This window comes from Rhinopithecus bieti, unplaced genomic scaffold (assembly GCF_001698545.2).
Source record: "Rhinopithecus bieti isolate Rb0 unplaced genomic scaffold, ASM169854v2 scaffold_38761, whole genome shotgun sequence".
In the NCBI taxonomy this organism is placed as follows: Eukaryota; Metazoa; Chordata; class Mammalia; order Primates; family Cercopithecidae; genus Rhinopithecus; species Rhinopithecus bieti.
The window spans coordinates 377,991-399,336 of NW_016816177.1; the positions used below are offsets into that span (position 1 = coordinate 377,991).

Below are 21,346 nucleotides of genomic sequence, written 5' to 3' on the forward strand. Positions count from 1 at the left end.
CCCTCCCTCCCCTCCCCTCCTTCCCCTTCCCCTCACCTCCCCTCCCCTTCCCCTCCCCTCCCCTCCGTCTTCTTTCTTCTTTCTTTTTCTTTACTTTTCTTTTCTTTCTTTTCTTTCTTTTCTTTTCTTTCTTTTCTTTCTTTTCTTTTCTTTTTCTTTCTTCTCTTCTTTCTCTTCTCTTCTCTACTCTTCTCTTCTCTTCTTCTCTTCTTTTCTTTTCTTTTCTTTTTTTTGAGACGGAGTCTCGCTCTGTCGCCCAGGCTGGAGTGCAGTGGCGGCAATCTTGGTCACTGCAATGCTCTGTGCCTCCCTGGTCCATGCCATTCTCCTGCCTCAGCCTCCCAAGTAGCTGGGACTAACAGCGCCCGCCACCACGCCTGGCTAATTTTTGTATTTTAGTAAGAGATCGGGCTTTCACTGTGTTAGCCAGGATGGTCTCGATCTCCCTGACCTCGCTGATTTGGGCCCACCTTAGCCTCCCAAGAGTGCTGGGATTTACAGGCGTGAAGCCACCGTGCCCAAGCCCATCTCAAGCGATTCTTAATGTAGATCCCATGGCCACAAAGTCCCCTTAAGCCACGTAGGCGACGTGGTCACAGGTCTCTGGGGATTAGGATGTGGCCATCTTGGGTGGGATTCCTATTCCATCTCTCCACAGCTATATTAGGAAAACATAAAATAACATTAAGTTATGATTTCAGCTATCGTTATCAGCAGGTTAAGGTGAGGCGTATGGGGAAACTGGGCATTTTAAATAAACGGTGAAGTGTAGATTACCACAATCTGCTTTGGAGGGACACGTCAGCTGCTCCGTTAAAATCAATAACAAGGTACACCCAGAACCGTAATTCTATGTCTTGGGATTTGACCTTCCAGGGCACACTGAGCCCAGGGCACAGAGAGTCCAGTATTGAGGATATTTATGGCAATGCTGTTTATGGGAGAAAAAGGAAACATGAGTAACTAAGTGTTTTACTGTTTTGGAAACGACCACAGAAAAACCAACCCATAAATATGGAATATTAGTGCTAGGGAATATACACAGCAATGAAAAAAAAAAACCGAGGTGGCTCAAACCTCAAAGATCGCCAAGTTTATAGGCTCAACAAAAGTCATTTTGCAAAACAGCACGTAGATAGTTGGTTTGTGCTTTAGGCCAAACAGCATGTTCAAAACACCATATTTCCTACAGGCAGAGGAAGACCTGGAAGAGCGTAAATGACACAGTTAACTAACTGCCTTTTTATCTGGGGAGGTTGGAGTTATGTCCAGGACTTTCAGCTTTATCTACAAGTGTGAACTCAGAGAGGAGTGTATTCACAATAAAAATATTGCATAGTATAAAGGAAGGTTCGAAATGTAAGGGTATAATGAAGCACGATAACAGCGTAGATGAAACAGAAGGTCAGATAACTCTGTAGTAATCTCCCGAAGTCCACATTCTTTCAGGAAAATCATACTGATTTCTTAGGGCTACGGATACATAACAGTGGGGCCTGGGGTGGGAAGTCGGGGCGGAGGGCCCAGGGTTCTTTTCTAGCGGCTTCCTTGAAGTGTTAGTGTTTTGTTTTTTCTTTTTTTTCCCCCAAGTGGAAAAAACTTTATTGAGACCCATGAGCTTGCAAAAAATCTGTTCCTGGCATTCGGGCATTTAAGCTTCCTTTCTTCCTTTTTGCCCATTCGGTCTTCCTTGGGTTGGTCCCAGAATGCTTTCTTCTTCGCTCCATGCGTCTGGAAAGTGGCATGCCAAACTTGGAGGTGGTGTCAATGAAACTTAAGGTCCCAATCTTCTCCAGAGCCCGCCGCTTCGTCTCCACCAGCCAGGACTTGCGGAGGCGGAGCACCCGCTTCTTGGCTTCCCACCACACAGCCTTTCAGCAGCGACAAAGTCATTGGTCACTTCACCATAGTGTTGGACAAAGCACCCAAGGGGGTTGATGCTCTTGTTCAGACAGTCTTCAGTCGGTGGAGGCCATTTGTTCTTGATCAGCTTGCCGTCCTTGATACGATAAGGTAGGCCCTGGCCAGTGCTTATAGATCTTCTTGTTGATCTCAGTGGTAGTGACGGTTAAAGCCTTCTGCCCAGCGTTGCCACAGGAGAGGCCACAAGAGCAGGATGCCATGCCCAATACAAGGCCACCTTGCAACAGGGCCTCCATGGCGTCTTGTGGGGCAGCTTTTTGGTGTGCCAACTACTGGGACCCCTTTGTACCTTACCCTTGGTCACCCGATGACATCTATCATCTCATCCTGCCCCAAACACCCTTGGTTCCACCAAGGGTAGCTTGTTGCTCCAAGCCTCTTCACTGGGCCCCGTCCGGCTCTTGGCCACAGGTGCCTCCGTTCATTTGGATTGTCCATCAGGGGGGCCTTCTGGCACAGAAGGAAGCCAGGTGCATAGGGTGGGGGCAATGAATGCAGGTGACTTGGGCAGTAACTTTCTTCATGCTGCTAAAGTCCCTTCTCAGGCTGCTTCTGCCCATCCCTCAATCCTGCATTTCTTGCAGTACTTGGTAAAGGCCTTCGTCTTAGGATTTTATGGCCAGTTCTTATAAGAAACGCCCTTTGCATTCATCCACTGATGTGCTCCAGCGAATTACTTTCAGTATCTGGAGGACGACGGGAAGGACATCAGTGAAGGGTCTTCTGGAGCCCTCAAGGGGTTTCCATGTAGCCCACAATCCCACAACCACCATGGGTGGCATCTCCATAATGGTCACAGCCTCCACCACCTCCTTCTTGTTCACCTTGAATCCTGGCCTGTCGACTGCCTGCATGATGTGGGTCACGCCAGCCTTGTATCCCAGGAAGGCTGTGAGGTGGACCGGATTGGACGGGTCATCCTTAGGGAAGCTCTTCACCTTCCCACGATGCGTGCTGCTGTGCTTCCAAGGCAGGAAGCCGAGGGACCCATGTCTGGGAGGGGAGAACTTTCTGTGAGACATCACGCCGTCAGATCCCGCCGGTAAAGGTCGGTCGGCCTTCGGTTTCCACTAGATAAAGCCAAATCTGGAAGTGTTCGTTTTAACAGGAAAGTGGAAGAGAAGAAGGGAGCTTCGAAGCACATCTTCGAAAGTGAAGAGACTGCGTTTTCGGCAGTCAAGATGTTTTCCATGTGGCAGTTTATTTGTACCTCCAGGGCCCCTTTATTTGAGCTCTTGTTCTCCTTCCTCACCCCTGGATTGATTCTCCTTGTTGAAATCAAGAAAAACCTGGAAATCTCATCTGACCATCGTTGGGAGGTAAAGAAGAGTTTGTGGGAACATTTCCTGTGATTCTCCTGAAATTACAAAACCACACAAGAAAGGGTTTGGTCCCATGGTAAGGATGGCCAAAGTGATCTCAAGCAAGCAAGCCCTAGAGTCACTTCCAGGCTGGAGTGCAGTGGAGCGATCTCAGCTCACTGCAACCTCTGCCTCCCAGATTCAAGCGATTCTCCTGTCTCAGTCCCCCGAGTAGCTGGGATTACAGGCACGTGCCACCACACCTGGCTAATTTTCTATTTTTAGTAGGGTTTCACCATGTTGGCCAGGCTGGTCTCGAACTTCCGACCTCAGGTGATACTCAGCCTCCCAAAGTTCTGGGATTATAGGCATGAGCCACCGCGCCTGGCCCCAAATGTTATTTTTAAAAACTTAAGCGTTAGCCAGATTGATTAAAACACAGATGGCACTGAGCAGAGCCGCCATATATCTACGCCCATCATCTGGTGCCCTGCCTCCAGATGGGTGGACAGACAGAGGTCCAGTCCTTTCCTGAAAAGCCAGCAGAGTTTATATACAGCTCCGCTCCCCTGGTTTAATTTAATTTCTATGCTTCACTCTTAATCCTGACCTTCAAGGTAGGGAATTTGCAGGAAAAGAGTTTTTGTCAGCTTATTGAATGCCGCTCTTTCTTGATTAGGACTGGCATGCATACGTTATCAGAAGTAGAAATCAAGAAATATCATCAAACCAACGCATTTCCTTGTTATGTGTCGGTAAAAATCACATCCATTTCTCTGGTGAGAGAAGACTCGAGTATCCTTGGTTTTGTGCCCCAGGTGATAAGGCTCTTCAAGTTTCTGCTTGCTCTGAAAGATTCCGCAATATAAATAACTTTCTTTAAAACAGGCTCATCTGTTTTACATTTTGAGACAGTTTCTACACTGCGAGGCAGAGCTGCTAGCCAGGAGTTCTGCTGAAGCTGGCTCCTGCATCCTTCCTGTCCTGGAGAGTGACTCTGCGTGGGTGTTTCCTGCAAGATCAAAGCCTGACTCGAGCTTGGTCGAGTGGAACTTGAGTTCTGGGGAGTGTGATTTCTGGTGGCAGCGAAGACGTGAAGGATGTCTTCCTTCCTGCGACCAGCATCTCCTGGCCGGGAAGGGCAGGATCCACTATGTGCTGGGGGGTGGGGGTCATTCTCAGGCCTACTCTCCACCCCCAGCCCTTGCAGGCTGCACACGAAAATGAGAAAAGCAGCTCTGGAGGAGAGCTGGGGTGCCGTTGGGTCCCGCCTGCCTAGGCTTACTTTGAAAGACTGGAGCTGTTGCTGTATGAGCTGGCCCCTGCAGGGCCCTCTCTGGCGCCCTCAAGTCTCTATGTGGGAAATGGGGGGACTGCATTAGGGAGCCCTTTCTGGGGGAGTATATGTGTGGTTTGCAAATGTAGCTTGCTTCCCATGTTTTGGTGCATTGTACAGAGGAGCAAGGGGGCGTTCAGGGACCTGGCAGTAGGTCTTGTCTGCAAAAGACTATCTCTGGAAGTTGGGGAGATGGTAGCGAGGCCTAATGAGGGGTCCAGGAGGGAGGGAAAGTGGCCTCCCAGGGGAGTCAGGCATTCTGTCCAGTGGGACAGGCACTCCTACTGTCTTTCTGGTTCCGAGCCTGTCTGTGCTGTCTGCGGACCTGCGCATACTAACGCCTTGAAGCTCTCATTTCCTTTCTCTGTTGAATCCTGCTTTAAGAAGGATGGGGCCACTCCCACCTTGAACCCACATTCCCTCCTTGCACTCATCCTCCACCTTCCACATTTCCCCCCCGCCCAATCCGTGCCACTTGTGTCTCTGAGCCTTTGCATGTGCTGTTCCCTCAGCTTGTGATGTCCGCAGCTCTGCCCCATGTTGTCTCCACACGGTACCCTCTGGTTATCTGGGTACCAGAAGGGCACCTCTTCTTAAACATGTCTATAGCTGCTTTGACAGATAATTTCTGGAGGCACAGTTCTGTTCCTGAAGTCATTGATATTTAAGCCCCATCTGCCCTAGAAGGCAAGGGAGTGGTACCTGAAAAGACAGACTCCAGCTCAGTGGCTTTTCAAGGGTCTTCTCCAGAGCTCTGGAGGTCAAAGGAGGTTCAGGGACCACTGCAGAGGATGCTTATCGGGGGGAATGCTGAGGGGACAGGCGAGACTCGAAATCCGAAACCCCTGGCCTGCTTGAATGGAGCAGTTCCATTGCATTGTGGTTACTGAGGTTTCTCCTGAGATTTCCTTGAGAACCTTCAATTCTCTGCAGAAAGTCTGTCTCAGTAGGCTCCAGATGCCCTAACAAAGCACCGAGACTGGGCAGCTTAAACAGTAGACATTGATTTCCTACAGTATGGAGGCTGGAGGTCCATAGTGAAGGTGTTAGCAGATTTGGTTTCTGGTGAGGGCTCTCTTCTTGGCTTGTAGATGGCCGCCTTCTCACTGCATCCTCATGGGGTGGGAAGAGTGAGTGCCAGTGTCTCTTCCTCTTCTTGTAGGATGCCAGCTGTGTTGAATTGGAAGCTCCCTTTTGACCCTTTTAACCTTGACTGCCTCCCTACAGGCCCCGACTACAAACACCGTCATACTGAGGTTCAGGCTTCGACATATTTTGTGGGGACACACTTCATTCCATGGCAAAGCCTGTAATCTACGCTACAGTATTCCAAGCTTTAAGATGAAGAGACTGAGGCTTAACTTCTCAAGGTCATCCAGATAGAGAATAGCAGGCCTTGCCTGGGCTCCATTGTTGTAGAAGCCCAGCCGGAGGCATCCTGGGGTTGGTGTCACCCAGCGGCTCCCTGTGTGAGTGTTAGTCACCTCTGGCTGCAACTGCCATGGTATTGCCTCTTCTGCCAGGTGCTTCTCAGTGGGGACTGTAGTGGTGGTTGCATCTGTGTAGACATTTATCAGAGCTCTTCATAAGGTACACTTATTTTATTTTATTTTTTTTGAGATGGATTCTCGCTCTGTTGCCCAGGCTGGTGTGCAGTGGCATTATCTCAGCTCACAGCAACCTCCACCTCCCGGGTTCAAGTGATTCTCGTGCCTCAGCCTTCAGAGTAGCTGGGATTACAGGCACCTGCCACCATGCCTGGATAATTTTTGCATTTTTAGTAGAGATGGGGTTTCGCCATGTTGGCCAGGCTCTTCTCGAACTCCTGACCTCAGGGAATCTGCCCGCCTCAGCCTCCCACAGTGCTGGGATTACAGATGTGAGCCACCACGCCCAGCCTGGGTATGTGTTATTACATGTAGATTATACCCCAGCAAAGCTGATTAAAAGCATGCTTCGGTGTGAGCACGCTTTGGGTGTGCGTGAGGGTGGGGGCTGGCTTCTGAAAGGTGCTGACTGGGAACTCCCCTCGTGCATATGCTTGACCCGTGGTGAGTTTTGGGTAAGAATTAGATGGGATGGTGCGCTGGGATGGATGTCTCTGTGAACATCCTCTTGCCTAAGATCCACACAGTGAGATCACCTGAAAGTCTTGGATTTGGGGGCAGGCATGGCCTTGTGGCTCTGGCTGGTTGCAGCATTCCTAGAAGAGACTCACCAGGTGGTCAGGGCCTGACTTCCCCAGGACAGGCTCTCACCCTGGGCCACCCAGGCCCGACACTGGGAGTGAGGGTGCTGGGTGATGGGGAGGGGTGCGTGCAGAGGCTCTCACTGTGCTCTGGTGTCGCTGGACAGAGGGCCCTTTTCTGAGAAAGTTTCCTCATTCCACCTTGGGCGTAGGGTGGGGAGGGCAGAAAATACAAAACTGCCTCTCCGCTTGCAGGCCCCTGTAACTTTGTCTATGCTGGATTGGATTCATAATTTTGAACTGTGTCATGCATGCATTTTGCTTTGTCTGGCAATCTTTTGCAAACCATGAAATGGTTACTTTACATTAGGATGCATGTGTAGAAAACGCAGGAATGACATCTCCCCTTCCTGCTCCTGCTTCCCCCCTACCGCCCCGCCTTCTCTGTCCCACGGGAGCATGCAAGGACCTGGGGCGAGGCTTGCTATTCTGTATACAGAGGGGGAGTATAAAAAATCATTACTAAACACAGCCGTTTTGCCTCGTGAACTCATTCAGCTTCTGGTTTTCTTTTCAACCGTCCCAATGGTGTAGGTTCTGGTAGCCACGAACCTATTACACTTAATAGGACAACATCTCACCAGTGTAGGGGGCTGGACATGGGGACAGTCCGGGGCTGCAGTTCTTTAGGACGACTTTGAGAAAGTTCAGCCCCAGCTGCCGCCTCCTAAAACGAAGAATATTGCACAGTGGATTTTAGATTCGCTGTGGACTGAATTGTGTCCTTCCCAAAATTCATAGGTTCTCTTCAGACACAGAGAGAGCCTGATACTTGGAGGACGGCAGGAAGAAGTAAAACCACAGCCTGCGTGATGGCGAGTGGCACGAAGGAGGCGGTGTATTTGGGGCTGGCAGCTCCCTAGGCGAGGAACAAGCGCTGGTCTGTGGAAGGTGCAGGAGCGTGGAGGCTGAGAGCCCATCTCATGCAGCGGCCCAGAGGAGGCCCCCAGGAACCTGCAAACAGTGTTCCTTTGTGCTCTCGGCTCCCAGGACAGACGACCTGAAACTGGTAGCTAGAAGTCTAGCCACCGGGCAGCAGTTTAAATCAAAATAATCACTTTAAGAAACGGTAGGGAACTTTGCTGGAGAACCATTTCCTCCACCCTGAAATAGGAAAACACGTTCTGATTTATGCTGCTGGCTCAGGGCAGCCTGCTGAAACGTGTGCAGCTCCGTGTTTGATGGCCCCCTCCCTTCCTCCGCCCCGCTGCAGGGATGAAAAAGCATTTAGAAGGAGAGTGTGTGGATGGCCGTTAGTGCCAGAGTGGCTGTTGAAAGGCCCTGCTCTGCAGGAAAGTGGCCTTCAGAGGCCAGAAGGTGCAGACAGCGGGGCCGGCAGCCCAGGGCTGGGAGTGGCTGGAACCAGGGTGGGGGTTGGTTGTGGTTCGAATTGAGATTTTTAGAGAAACTCTGCGGAGCCCTTCTAAGTAAACGAAGTCACTCATTCCTCAATGAGAAGCAGACATAGTCCAGCCAGGCGGGGCATGTGCAGAGCCTGGAGCCGGGGGTGGTGCCACGGGGCTTGTCTCTACTGGGGCTCCTCCTGCTGCCCCGGTGTTCCCTGTGATTTATCACCCGCAGACATCGACATGCATGCGGAGGACCTGTAGTTGTGTGGAGTCTCTAGATGTATAGTAATTTGTAAGTGTGAGCAGGCTAGTGGGATTGGGCGTCACAGCCCTTTAGGAGAAGTCCATTTTCTCCTTAGAAAGAGAGAATGGAAGTCAACAGCCCCTACTCCCCACCCATGCCTCTCATCTGGATCACTGCTTCTTAAAGGCACCGAGGGCTGTCAGGAACGATGCATTATGTCAGAAATGAGAACGTTTCTTTAAAAAAAAATCTAGGATACAACAGACTGTCTTGATGGGGCCGTCTGAGCCTTTAACCTGGTCATGCACCTGACCTGCCCCGGGGTGGGCATGGAGGGCCACCTGGCTCAGACCCCACTGACTTTAGGGCTCCTGCACAGTACCTGCTTGTGTTCTGAGGCCCTCATTCCAGGAGCCACGAGAGGTCGAGGACATCCGCTAGTTCCTGTACGTGTCTTCGGGGTCTTTGCAGCAGCCAACCCAGCCCTTCGCAGGGCCGCGGGCCGCCTTCTGTTTCTTCTGTATTTCCTGGGTAACTGTGGCCGCTCCCTCCAGCTCTGACACGCTCTCTCCCTCCTGCACATGTAAATGCATTCTGTGTGGGTTTTCTTTTCTCTGATTTTTGCTTCTAGTTGTTCTCTTTTAAATTCATATCCATTTAGCAAATATTTTTTAAGTGTAAAGAGGAAAAGAAACCCCCGAATGCCGCATCCGAGGGGCTCTAGTGCAAGGGCGTTTAGGCAGCTCTCGATTGGGAGCATCTTGTGTTTTCACCTCTGGTCAAGAGAGGGGGAAGGCACCTCTCGAGGGGGTGCCCCCCTCACTATTGCTGTGGGAGAGCAAAGAGCTGCAGAGAATTAGGTGGCTTCTGCGTGCCAGCTGGATGCAGAGCAGCACATCAGTGACATGTGCCTGGAGGAGGCCTCTGGGCTCTTGGGGGAGGAGGAGGGGAGTGGCAGGAGCCCTGGTACCTCCTGCCCGCTGCCCTCTCTTGAGTCAGTGGAGTTCTTTCTGTCTCCTGGACACGATGGACCACTGAGGGCATTGGCCCCCTCCCTGCCGAGCTTTTAATTCCAGAGGTGGAATTAAGATACCGGAATATTCAAAGTACCTGTCTGGGCAAACCCCGCCCATTTCTCCTTGTTGCCTCAGAGGCAGAGAAGCTGTGGACAATTGGAAGTGGGCTGGCTGCGCTGTTCTTTAGGTCACAGTCTGTGGAGAGTGCCCATGCATGTGGCATCCTATTGGCCTCTGGCATGAGACACTGACGCCTAGGGTGAGGACACGGCACCCAAGGGCCAGCGTTTCGGTTCTGGTGCCTGTGCTATTGACTTGCATTCTTGGTGCCTCAGTTTCCTCAGCTGTTAATCGGGATAACAATGGGGTCATTGTGAGGATTAAAGGAGATAATACAGGCATGGCACCTGGCACACATGTGTTGGCTGTTCCTGATCTCGACAGCAGTAATAGTAATCAGGACAGTAGATCTTCATGACACTTGGGGATCAGGAGTATGTTCGAGCAATTAGGGGATGAGGAAAAGAAGAACTCCTTCCCTCCCCTGCTGTCCATTTCTTGAGAATACTCGCTTTTGACCATCTCTCCTCTTTATGCTTTTTCTCTCCTTTCTTTCCTTCTCTTTCTCTCTCTTCTTTATTCTGCACTTGCTTTGCAGGCATGCGTCTGCACAGGGACAGTATGGATCCGAGTCCTGTTACCGGAAGCCTGGCCTGGTTCTCTGATGGAGGGTGGGTCCATCAGAGGTCCACATCCTTCCCCGCCCTGACTGCATTGCTTGGCCTTGGGTAAGGCAAGCATCTTTAGGAGTGTCGGCGGAGAAAACCGACTTCTGGCTTCCGAGGCTCCCCCGGGGACACATCACCCAGTAGAGAGGCAGACACACATGTATGCATGCCACACTGACGTACTACACATACAGCACACACACACCACATATAACACACACACCACACACACGACACACACACCACACATACAGCACACACACACCACATATAACACACACACACCACATATAACACACACACCCCACACATACAGCACACACACCACACATACAGCACACACACACCACATATAACACACACACAGCACATACAGCACACACACCACACATACAGCACACACACGCCACACATACAGCACACACACAGCACACACACAGCACACACAGCACTCACACCACACATACAGCACACACACACCACATATGACACACCCCCCCACACATACAGCACACACACACCACACATACGGCACACACACCACACATACAGCACACACACACCACATATAACACACACACAGCACACATACAGCACACACACCACACATACAGCACACACACGCCACACACACAGCACACACACAACACACACACCACACACACCACACAGCACACACACCACACACACAGCACACACACGCCAAAAGCGCTACACACACCACACATACGCACAACACCACATATAACACACACACACCACACATACCCACCACCGTATGCCACCAACATGATTCCCCACACATATACCTCTCACACCACATCACACAATATACGTACATACTTCCGTAGACACACACACTCACAACAACACAAACACATTCCCCCTCAACAAATTTTTCAAAAATTATACCACAGACACACCCAACTCATATACCTCCCCCACAACATAACAACGATCCACAACATACCCACAGCATATGCACACATATTCCTCACACGTATTAACCCCCACACCACACATATCACACAACACACAGACCCACACTCCCAACACACACCACACACATACACACATACACCATATACACAGAGACACACCCCTCCCACATTCATACAACACACACACAGCACACATATACACACAGGCACACATGCCTGTACTTACACACAGACACACACACACACACCCCCATCTGACAGCACCACGAATCAGGCCAGGATATTGGAGGAGGTGTTTTGGTAAACACAGAATACACCCAGCCCCCCGCTGCCCCCCCTCCCGAGCCCCTTCATCTTGTTAATTGGTGAATTCATTCCTAAGCTGCTGTCATCCCACGCTTGTGTTGCCACGTGCCTGCGCGCAGCCAGTGCGGAGGGCCTTGGGTGTTGTGTAGTGTGTGCTTTTTGTGTCTTTATTTTAATGTCATTTTTGACTTGTTGCCCAGGATTCTGTTATTAGATTTCCCTCTCTCCCAAACTGAAATTTATCTCATTTTCCTTGGAGTCCACAGGGAACTTCTCTCTAGTTTCTGCTGAGGTAGACTTCTACTGTGTGCCGAAAAACGATTTTCTTGTTCTTTGTGCCCTTTTATTTAAAGCTCCAGAATGGAGCACTGCTTTTATGAATGCCAGGTTTCGTGCAAACTCATAACATCTGTCATGGTTAATACTTAGACACACAATGCCTTTACTCTTTTAAAAAGGCTCTAACAGGAGCGATTGCGTTTTCTGACTGCAGCGGGGTCTCCTGCACTGGCTGTGGTGCTTGGGGTCTCCATTCCCAAGGGGCAGACAGTCATGCTGGAGTGGCCGTGACAGACCCATCCCCCAGTGGTAACGTCAGAAGTGGAGGGTTTTGAAGATGAGATCTTAACTCGGAATGAAACCCCGGGGTCCGATCTCAGGGTGTTTTCATGTCTGTTCTATACAAAAGGTAGTTTATGCCGAGGAGAGAAAAGATAGCGGCTGCAACCAGGCGTGGCATGACTGGTGAGTCAGGAATGTTTCAGGTGCGAGGAGGGGAGAGGCTGCAGGAGATGCACAAGGGCACCCCAGCCCCTCACCCGACACTGTGTGTGCGCTTGGTCCTGGTCCCGGCTCTCGGGGCCTTCAGGTTAATCCACAGTCTGAGTGGCTCACTTGGTTCTGAAATGGCCTGGTGGTGCCTGGTTTAATTTGCCTTTATAAACTAATAGGCTAAGTTGAGCATTTCAAAGGGGCAATTTTTCCTTCTTTAAGTTGCAGTGAACACATCTTTCAGGATCCAGAGGGAGAATTACACACATAAGGTATGCCCAGGTTAAGGAACACGGTAAAGATTTTAATTGCCTAATAAACTATAAATCCCTAAATAAACTCCTGGACGAGGCAGTAAAAGCTTAGACGTCAACATGCAAAAATGAAACCAGTTTTGTGAGGGTAGGGGGAGTATGGGTAATTTCTCTTTTTCCTAAATACATATTTAAAGTGGCAGTTTGACGATGAAAAAAAAGTATGGTTCGGTCATTTTTTTTCTTTTATGTGTTCCACTTAGAATGTGTGAACATGTGGCGCCGTAGCCTGCATCCCTTATTCTTTTACTTCTGCCTTGTAGCTTAGAAGTAAGAAACCTACAACAGCGATGAAAACTATATATTTTTTTCTACCTGCCAAATCTGTATAGATTAAGAACACTGGATGTTAAGAAATTTTCTTATGCACAAGTGGAATTTGTCTTCTCCTTTTAAAACACGTAAAACATCTTGAAAATGAGACAACTGGGACAAGAAAAATGTATGAGATGGCTTTGAGAACCACTGCTGGTCCTTTAATTGCTTGGCCTTCTTCCCCAAGCCCCTTAAGATCGCTTACCTTGGGTAGTGCTCATAAAGTGCAAAGAGCAGGGGGATTCTTTTAATATGGCAAGGCTTCTCCCCGCCCCCCTCTTAAACAGCCAAAGTTTCAGCTTGTCATATTTGGTGATTTTTTTTTTATTGTTACAAGTTTTTTTTTTTTATAGTGGATGTGGTGTCATCTCATGACATGGCTGTTTAAGACCAGTAAGCAGGCCGAGCACGGTGTCTCATGCCTGTAATCCCAGCACTTTGGGAGGCTGAGGTGGGCAGATCACGAGGTCAGGAGATCAAGACCATCCTGGCTAACACGGTGAAACCCCGTCTCTACTAAAAATACGAAAAACTAGCCAGACATGGTGGTGGGCACTTGTAGTCCCAGCTGCTCAGGAGGCTGAGGCAGGAGAATGGCATGAACCTGGGAGGCGGAGGTTGCAGTGAGCTGAGATCATGCCACTACACTCCAGCCTGGGCAACAGAGTGAGACTCCGTCTCAAAAACAAAACAAAACAAAGAAACAGTAAGCAATGCAGAACAGAAATTCCTAAGGAATGATTTAATACCGTGTGTACACACACAAACACACACACACATATTTATCTCAAGTGAACTTTTAAAGTTGTTTTCCTTGAATACACTTTTTTTTAAGAAAAATGATTTTATTAATTTTCTTGTGATGATTTTCCAATCTAATAATCTTAAATTACCATAATTTCTTTCCTCTAGAAAGACACTGGCATTGACTGAAGTTGCAAACAAAAATCACCAATATATTGAACACTGCAGCTAGTACGTGCAATGCAGCAGACAGACAGACTGAATGGGCAGGGCTCATGTGATTTGAAGGATTCCTGCCTGGCACCTGGCTGAGGCTACTGCCCAGGTGGCAGAGGTGGAGGAGTGAGCTGTCATTCGTAACTGGGCAGCCTGGTAAAACCAAAGCTTGGAGAAGTTCCAGAACTCGCCCCAGTGCAGGATCCTGTGAGCAGCAGCTCCTCCAGCCGCCCTCAGACTTGACATCAGCTGGCACAGCCCCCTGACCTGGGGTGGGGCAGAGGCAGGCAGTTAGCTGCGTTGCCCCACCAGAGGACAGAGGAGACCTGGGCTTTCTTAGCATTGCTGCTTGTGAACATCTGTCAGCTGCAGACTGGATTTTTTTTTTTTTTTTTGAGATGGAGTCTCACTGTGTCTCCCAGGCTGGAGTGCAGTGGCATGATCTTGGCTTACTGCAGTCTCTGCCTCCTGGGTTCAAGCGATTCTCCTGCCTTAGCCTCCCAAGTAGCTGAGACTACAGGCACACACCACCACGACTAGCTAATTCTTGTATTTTTAGTAGAAACGGGGTTTCACCGTGTTGGCCAGGCTGGCTTCAAACTCCTGACCTCAAGTGATCTGCCCGCCTCGGCCTCCCAAAATGCTAGGATTACAGGCGTGAGCCACTGTGCCCAGTCCAGACTGGATTAATAATTGGTACCTCTTCATAGGACAAAGTGCCATATGATAATGAAAACAAATGAACTTCACCCACAAGCTATACTGTGGGTGAATCGCACCACCAGATGGCAAAGGAAAGGAGGAGGCCACAGACGAGCATGGTGGGATTCCATGTGCAAAGTTGTGTGTGTTTTTAAAACAGGTGAAACTAAATTCTGTTGTTTAGCGGGGGAATGCAGGAAGTAAAACCTCATTGCTTGCATATACCTTGGATTCTACCAGACACTGGGCTGGGGAAAGCCGTTTTCAAGCTGTACAGAAAGGCAGGGAAGCGAGGATCACAAAAGCCTTGTCCTAGCGCCCAGAAATGAAGCAGTTACTATAGAAGTAAAAGGCGGACGTGTGTGGAAGAGACATCTTGTGAGAGTGTTTTTGTGGTGTCTTCTTGAGAAAGGTTTCGTAGGAGACCTTCCCAGGCTGGCAGGTGGCTTGGCCTCCTCCTCTCAGCCCCTGAGCTCCACAGGTGTGCCCTTCCGCCTCCTGCAGCTGCAGGTAGATACCACCTGTAGCTTTTCCCTCCTGCCTCTGCTGGTCTTCCTGGAGAGATTTAGTTCATTTTAATGATTGTACAGGTCTTATGGAAAGATGCTCACCGCTGTTGCTGCAGACTCCTGAGTTCACTGTGATGAGTTGGAAGCCTTTCTGGGAACATTTTCCCTCGTAGGGGATGGGGATCAGGGATGGGGCAGCGGGGCCGTGGAGGGAGTTCCAATCTACATTTAACTCTGAGCATGTCAGGGCAGCCCCCAGTGGCTCTGACAGGCTGTTTTTGCTCCTTCTGCTTTTCCAGTATATGGAATGAGGGCTGGGGGCAGTGTGTGTGCAGAGAAGAGAACAATGGCGCCCATAAATCAGTGCAACCGTCATGATGAAATTGTACATGTCTCTTGAAAGAAGCCACGGAAATTGGAGTGTTTTAAGACAGGAGCCGAGGCTATTTTGGGGTGGCCTAGCTTGTTTGTTTCATGAGGCACATCTTTGCTTCCATTAGCAAACGGCACTGCTGTGAACCGGCTGGGTTGGTGCAGGACCCTTGGAGGTGAGGGGGCAGCTGGTCATGGAGAGAGGCTTCCGACAAGGGGCAGTCTGTGAAGACTGCAGGGTCTGTGTCTGCGGGGTCTGTGTCTGCGGGGTCTGTGTCTGCAGGGGTCTCTTTAGTCATCTTCAGCTCCATCACCATGTGTTGTAAGACCTGCCCTGGCCTCAGGCTCCTCATCCCTGGCCCACCACCCACAGTGACGTTTGTGCCCAGAGACATAAGGCAGGGCGCATTCCTGTGCTGGACTGGAAAAGCAATCATTTCCTGGCAGAGTGCTTGGTCAAGCTGTAAAGTGGTCTCACTTGAACAGAGCCCATGCTATCGGGTTTTATTGGAGCTGTGTTTATCTTGAGCTCTGCAGGAGTCAAAAGCTCACTGGAACTTTTAGGTAAAACCTGTGTGTGTGCAGATGGGCCACACTTTCCTTGGTTTCAGGACAACAGTTTTGCTCCACTTTAAAATCACAAGAGCTCTCATTTGGGATCCGTGCCTTTGGAGAAGGTCTTGACAATTTGACTCCACTTAGGTTTTTCATGTCGGAATCTTAAGTGCTTGGACAGATGGGTCTCTTTCTCAGTGCTGTGTGTCCACGTGAATCTCGCTGACCTTTGCTTCTCATGGCTGTCACAGAGCAGCCCTGCTGACGACGGGACTGGTGGGGCATTTTGTTCCTGTTATTCCATGCATGAGGCATAGAGAGTATGTCTTCTGCTGCAGCTAGAGTTAAATAAAGGAAAATTCATGCCAGGCTAAGTTCAGGATTGATGTTTGCTCTGTGGCTGCATTAAAAAATAAACCACAAACACGGTTGTCCTTCCAGCAGGGCTGGCGTTGAGTTAGCAGCTGCCAAATGACTTGTGGGTGGTGGGTTTGCATGTGGCGACGTGGTCCTGGGCATCTGTGGTGCAGGGAAGGGAGGAGATGAAGCACAGCTGGGGCTCCAGGCAAGTCCACGCAACGATGCTTAGGAGAGCCAGGCCCCGAGTGGGCTCCCATAGCCCACAGATTCTGGTCTCGTTTCCTGAGCCAGGTTGTGCCTTTCTCTCTGGGTAACAAGATAGATTTACTGACCTTTGCCATGGAGATCATGTATTTTGGAACCCGAGACCCATTTTTACTTTCCACTTGTCAGCTGAAACAAAAGCCGGAATGAACTTTACAGCCCGCAGGCCCAGGGGTCGGCCTTACTCACTCTGCCCGCTGTGTCTTCCCTGGAACCATCCCTGACCTCAGCCCGTGGGTGCTTGAGGCTGGGGGAAAGAACATGGAGAGAAATCCCATGGCTCGTGTACGCCTTGGATTTCCCCGAACACTGGGCTGGGGAAAGCGGTTTTCAGGCACAGTGAGGGGACGTCCCTCCCTCCATGTCCCTTCAAGCTGAGTCTTGCAACAGGACTTGGGTCTGTTCTTGGCTGCGTGGGGCAGAGGGGATGCTCCAGCAGATGCCCAGGACAGCTCCTCCTGCATGTCGAGGCCTCAGGGAGCTCTCGGGCCCCAGGGAGCTCTCAGGGACTGAGCAGAGCTGATCAGTTGGAGGCTGGCAGGAGTGTAGGCAACTCGAGGCGGGCATGCAGGTCAGCAGGGTGCGCTGGCCATGGGCTGCTGCTTTTCGATAAGGGGTCATTGAGGGATGTGCATGGAAAGGAGTGCTCAGCTACCCCAGGGGCCTGGGGTGGGGGGCACGGCTCTGGCATGGCGGTGCCGGTGGTGGGACTGGGAGTTCTTTGTCTTGGAATCAGCTGAGGGTGACCTCAGAGATGTGACTTGAGTGCCTGAAAGGACGTGGCCACCATTTGCTGGGAAAGGGACAGTGGTGGGTGGGGCAAAGCTGGGAGTTGCGATACGGGCACAGAGCACTTGGCGTGCCAGCTGGGGTTGGCAGGATGAGGACCTGTCGCAGAAGTGCAGAGCAGGGTGCTGGAGCCCAGTGTGGATGCTTCGGCCATGTCCAGCAGGCTGGGTGACCAAACAGCTGAGCGGCCTGGGGTGTCCTCCCACCCTCCCAAGCATTTATGTCTGGGTTGGTGTCATGGTGACCCATCTGCAATCACCTTGATGCCATGCCTCTTGCCCACGCGGCAGAGAGCACCTGGGTGTTTTGTCCCTCAGCCCGCCTTCCCTGTCGGGTGTTGCAGGGCTTAGGGGAGCCCACTCTGAGCCCCTCACCTGCTTTTGTGTTCTACATCTAAACTTGCTGGTGGGCTCCTACCCAGGAGGGCTGTGCTGACCTGGGCAGGGCTCAGGACTGGCACTGCGGTGTCTTCTCCTGGCATCTTTCCTCCTCCTTTCCCCTCCACTGAGGTTTGGGGCTACAGGAGGCCCCGATTTCCCTCAAGATGGACATTGCATTTCTAGTTGCTGTTTCTCTACGTTGTTTTGGGTGATTTGAGGAGTGTACCTGTCAGGGTCCAACTAGAGGAACAAAACTTGTAGGAGATATATATGAAAAGATTTGTCACAGGGAATTGACTTACTCGGTTGTAAGGTCTGACCAGGCGCATTTGAAATCCATGGGGCCGACCACAGGGAAGGGTGGCTGGAACTGTGGGCACCGCCGAGGCTGCTGTCACTGGGCGGAGTGTCTTGTTTCTCAGGGAAGCCGCTGCTCTGCTTTTGAGGCCTTCGACTCACTGAGCCAGGCCCTCCTGGGTCATCAAGGATTATCTCCCTTACTTAACGTCATACCTGGAGAGCAGCACCTGGAGTTGCGTTTCACTGGTGTGTGTGACTGATGACTGGACCGTTGACCTGACCATCACGGGTAGGGGGACACAGCCGGTTTTCTTTAGCCATTGTGACCCCAGAAGTTGACAAAGACTCATCCAAACTTGTCATTTAACATCTCATGGATGTTTGAAAACATAACATCATCTGTGACTTTTTTCTGTCGCTAGTCACTGTGTTTAAGTTTTAAAGTAGTGAAATCTACCTATGTTAATCCAAAGAAGAATTAAGAATTATTTTTCTTTCACACCTGGAATGGCAGTGAAGATGGCTGGAGTTGACTGGCTGTGAGTGCCTTGGACTCTGTGAGAGATTCATTAGGGGATCTCCATTCCTCATCCTACTCTACAGGGTCAACCTTGTGGTGACTTTATGGTCAAGGTCACCAGTGGTCAGCGTGCAAGTCCAAACAGGACAGAACATCTGTGGCCCAGCCTGACGGAGGCACTGTTGGTCTGGGGCTTTCTGACTTGGACTTCTTTCTTAGGTCAGGGACATGATTGGCTTGCATTTGACCTCGCACATGGCATCTTTTTACAGGAAAGGGAGATGGCACCGTCTTCTCTGGGCTCTGGCAGGGAGAGCTGAGGTCTGCAGTCCTTCACTTTTTTTTTTTTTTTGAGACAGACTTTTGCTCTTGTTGCCCAGGCTGGAGTGCAATGGCACGATCTCAGCTCACTGCAACCTCTGCCTCCTGGGTTCCAAAGATTCTCCTGCCTCAGCCTTGCAAGTTGCTGAGATTACAGGCATATGCCACCATGCCCGGCTAATTTTGTATTTTTAGTAGAGATGGAGTTTCACCACGTTGGTCAGATTGGTCTCAAACTCCTGACCTTATGTGATCCTCCTACCTTGGCCTCCCAGAATGCTGGGATTACAGGTGAGAGCCACTGCACCTGACCCTTCACTTGCTTTTTTGCAGGGGAGTGGATGTTATCCCCCCCGGATGCATCTAAGGAAAAGCAGCACCAAATCCTCACTTCATTTCCACCAAACGTTGCCGGTCCCTTCCGAGAAGACATGTGATTCCTCTCAGCCCGAAACATGACTTCATGCTTGTGTTCTTTTCTTAAAATAATAACATAACAGCCATGAGGGCAGTGGGTGGCTATACCAAGCACGTGTCAAATCCCAGCACGTTTGAGGGGGTAGCATTGTGTTCGGGTTAGCGGCATTCACAAAGAAGAAAGGCTGGGCCTGTACATCTGGGTCTAGAGAGATCTGAGACCATCCTTGGAATATAGCCACAGTGAATAACCCCGTCTCTACTAAAAACTACAAAAAACTAGTGCGTCAGGCATTTATTCTGTATTACCGTGTTAGGCAAGATATTGCGGACCTGTAGTCCCAAGTTTGCTATCACCGGGGTGGGTCGCCTGGAGACAGTCGAGATATGCGTTGAACCCGGGAGGCGGTTATAGCTAGTGGCACCGTGAGCTGGAGATCCTAAGGCCCTTTCATCACTTTCCAGCCTGGGTTAATGTTGTCCATTAATGAACTATTCATAGAATGAAGTTTATATGGACTCTTGTCTATATCGCGTAGGAAGGTATCAGCCTTGGGACAGAGCGGGTCTTGCCCGTCTCAAAAAAAAAAACAAAAAAAAAAAAAAAAAAAAAAAAAAAAACTTACGTTACAAGTATTTTATAAGTAACATATTGTGGGCTTTGTTGTTTGTTTCTTTTTTTTCTTTTTTCTTTTAGCGAGATCGTTGATTAGGCTGGAGTGCAGTGGCTTGATCTCCGCTCACCGCAACCTCTGCCTCCCTGGTTTAAGCAATTCTCCTGCCTCAGCCTCCCGAGTAGCTGGGATTACGGGCGTGCACCACCACGCCAGGCTAATTTTGTATTTTTCGTAGAGATGGGGTTTCTCCATGTTGGTCAAGCTGGTCTTGAACTCCTGACTTTAGGTGATCCGCCCGCCTCAGCCTTCCAGAGTGCTGGGGTTACAGGTGTGAGCCACCATGCCCAGCCACAAATTTGTAAAGAAACTGAAATCATAGAAAGTGTGTACTGTCAACCCCTTCCCAGGTCTCAAAGGCCAAATGCAGCTCCTGGTAACAGTTCAATGTCTGCTTTTTCAAACTTGAGCTTCTTTATACATACATACATACACACACACACACACACACACACACACACACACAGAGTTATTTAGTTTTGGTAAAATGTATTCATATTAACTTTTTTTTTCAAATGTTTTCCCTCAATATAATAACATAAACTTCCATCAATGACAGGATGCATAATTCTTTCTTACTCTTTTTAATGGCTGCACAATAAACTCGAAGCTCCATTTCCTCTGTCAATAAACAAGACTGTTGCCCACTATACCCAGCTGGGGGAGGCTGGTGGTCTGCAGTCTACTTTCCTGCTTCTGCAGTTGGGTTTTATGTTGTTAGTGCTGTGTGCTCTCAAACCTGCTTATGGGACTTGTGTTATTGTACAGACGTAGCTTTCTTTTCTTTTCTTGTTTTAGAGACAGAGTCTCACTCTGTTGCCCAGACCGGAGTGCAGTGGTATGGTCATACCTCACTGCAGCATTGAACTCCTGAACTCAAGTGATCCTCCCACCTCAGCCTCTAGAGTAGCTTGGACTAACAGGTTCATACCACCATATCGGGCTAATTTTTAAATTTTTATCTTTTATAGAGACAGGGTGTCACTATGTTGCCCAGGCTGGTCTCGAACTCCTGGGCTCAAGCGATCCACCTGCCTTGGACAGCCAAATTGCTGGAATTACAGGCATGAGCCACCACACCCAATCAGAAATAGCATAAATGATATAATCTATACATTCAGTGGGTGTAAAGAAAGGAAAAACTCAAGTTGACTGATTTGAAAATACAAATGTGAGGAAAACTTTTAAAGATAATTTCTGTTGAATTAGATATGAATCATAATGAAAGTTGATCAGGATTTTGTATTCAGATGCATAGGTGCATTTATACACTTCACTTTAAGAAAACCAAACCAGGAAACAGATGATATATGTGATTTGTGAAGAAATGAATGTGAACAGCAACGAGTAGATTTTTTACTCAAAAGAAAGGGCTGGGCTGTACATCTGTTGATTGATTAATGATGGTTCATTTATGTGTATTACGTTAAA

At 49.6% G+C, this 21,346-nt stretch overlaps 1 protein-coding gene and 1 pseudogene across 1 annotated transcript in view; one reads left to right on the forward strand and one right to left on the reverse strand.

Moving 5' to 3' along the window:
* Positions 1 to 21,346, forward strand: part of ROR2 (receptor tyrosine kinase like orphan receptor 2) — a 226,696-nt gene that overhangs the window by 101,624 nt on the left and 103,726 nt on the right.
* LOC108516808 (60S ribosomal protein L3 pseudogene) lies at positions 1,602 to 2,945 on the reverse strand (annotated as a pseudogene).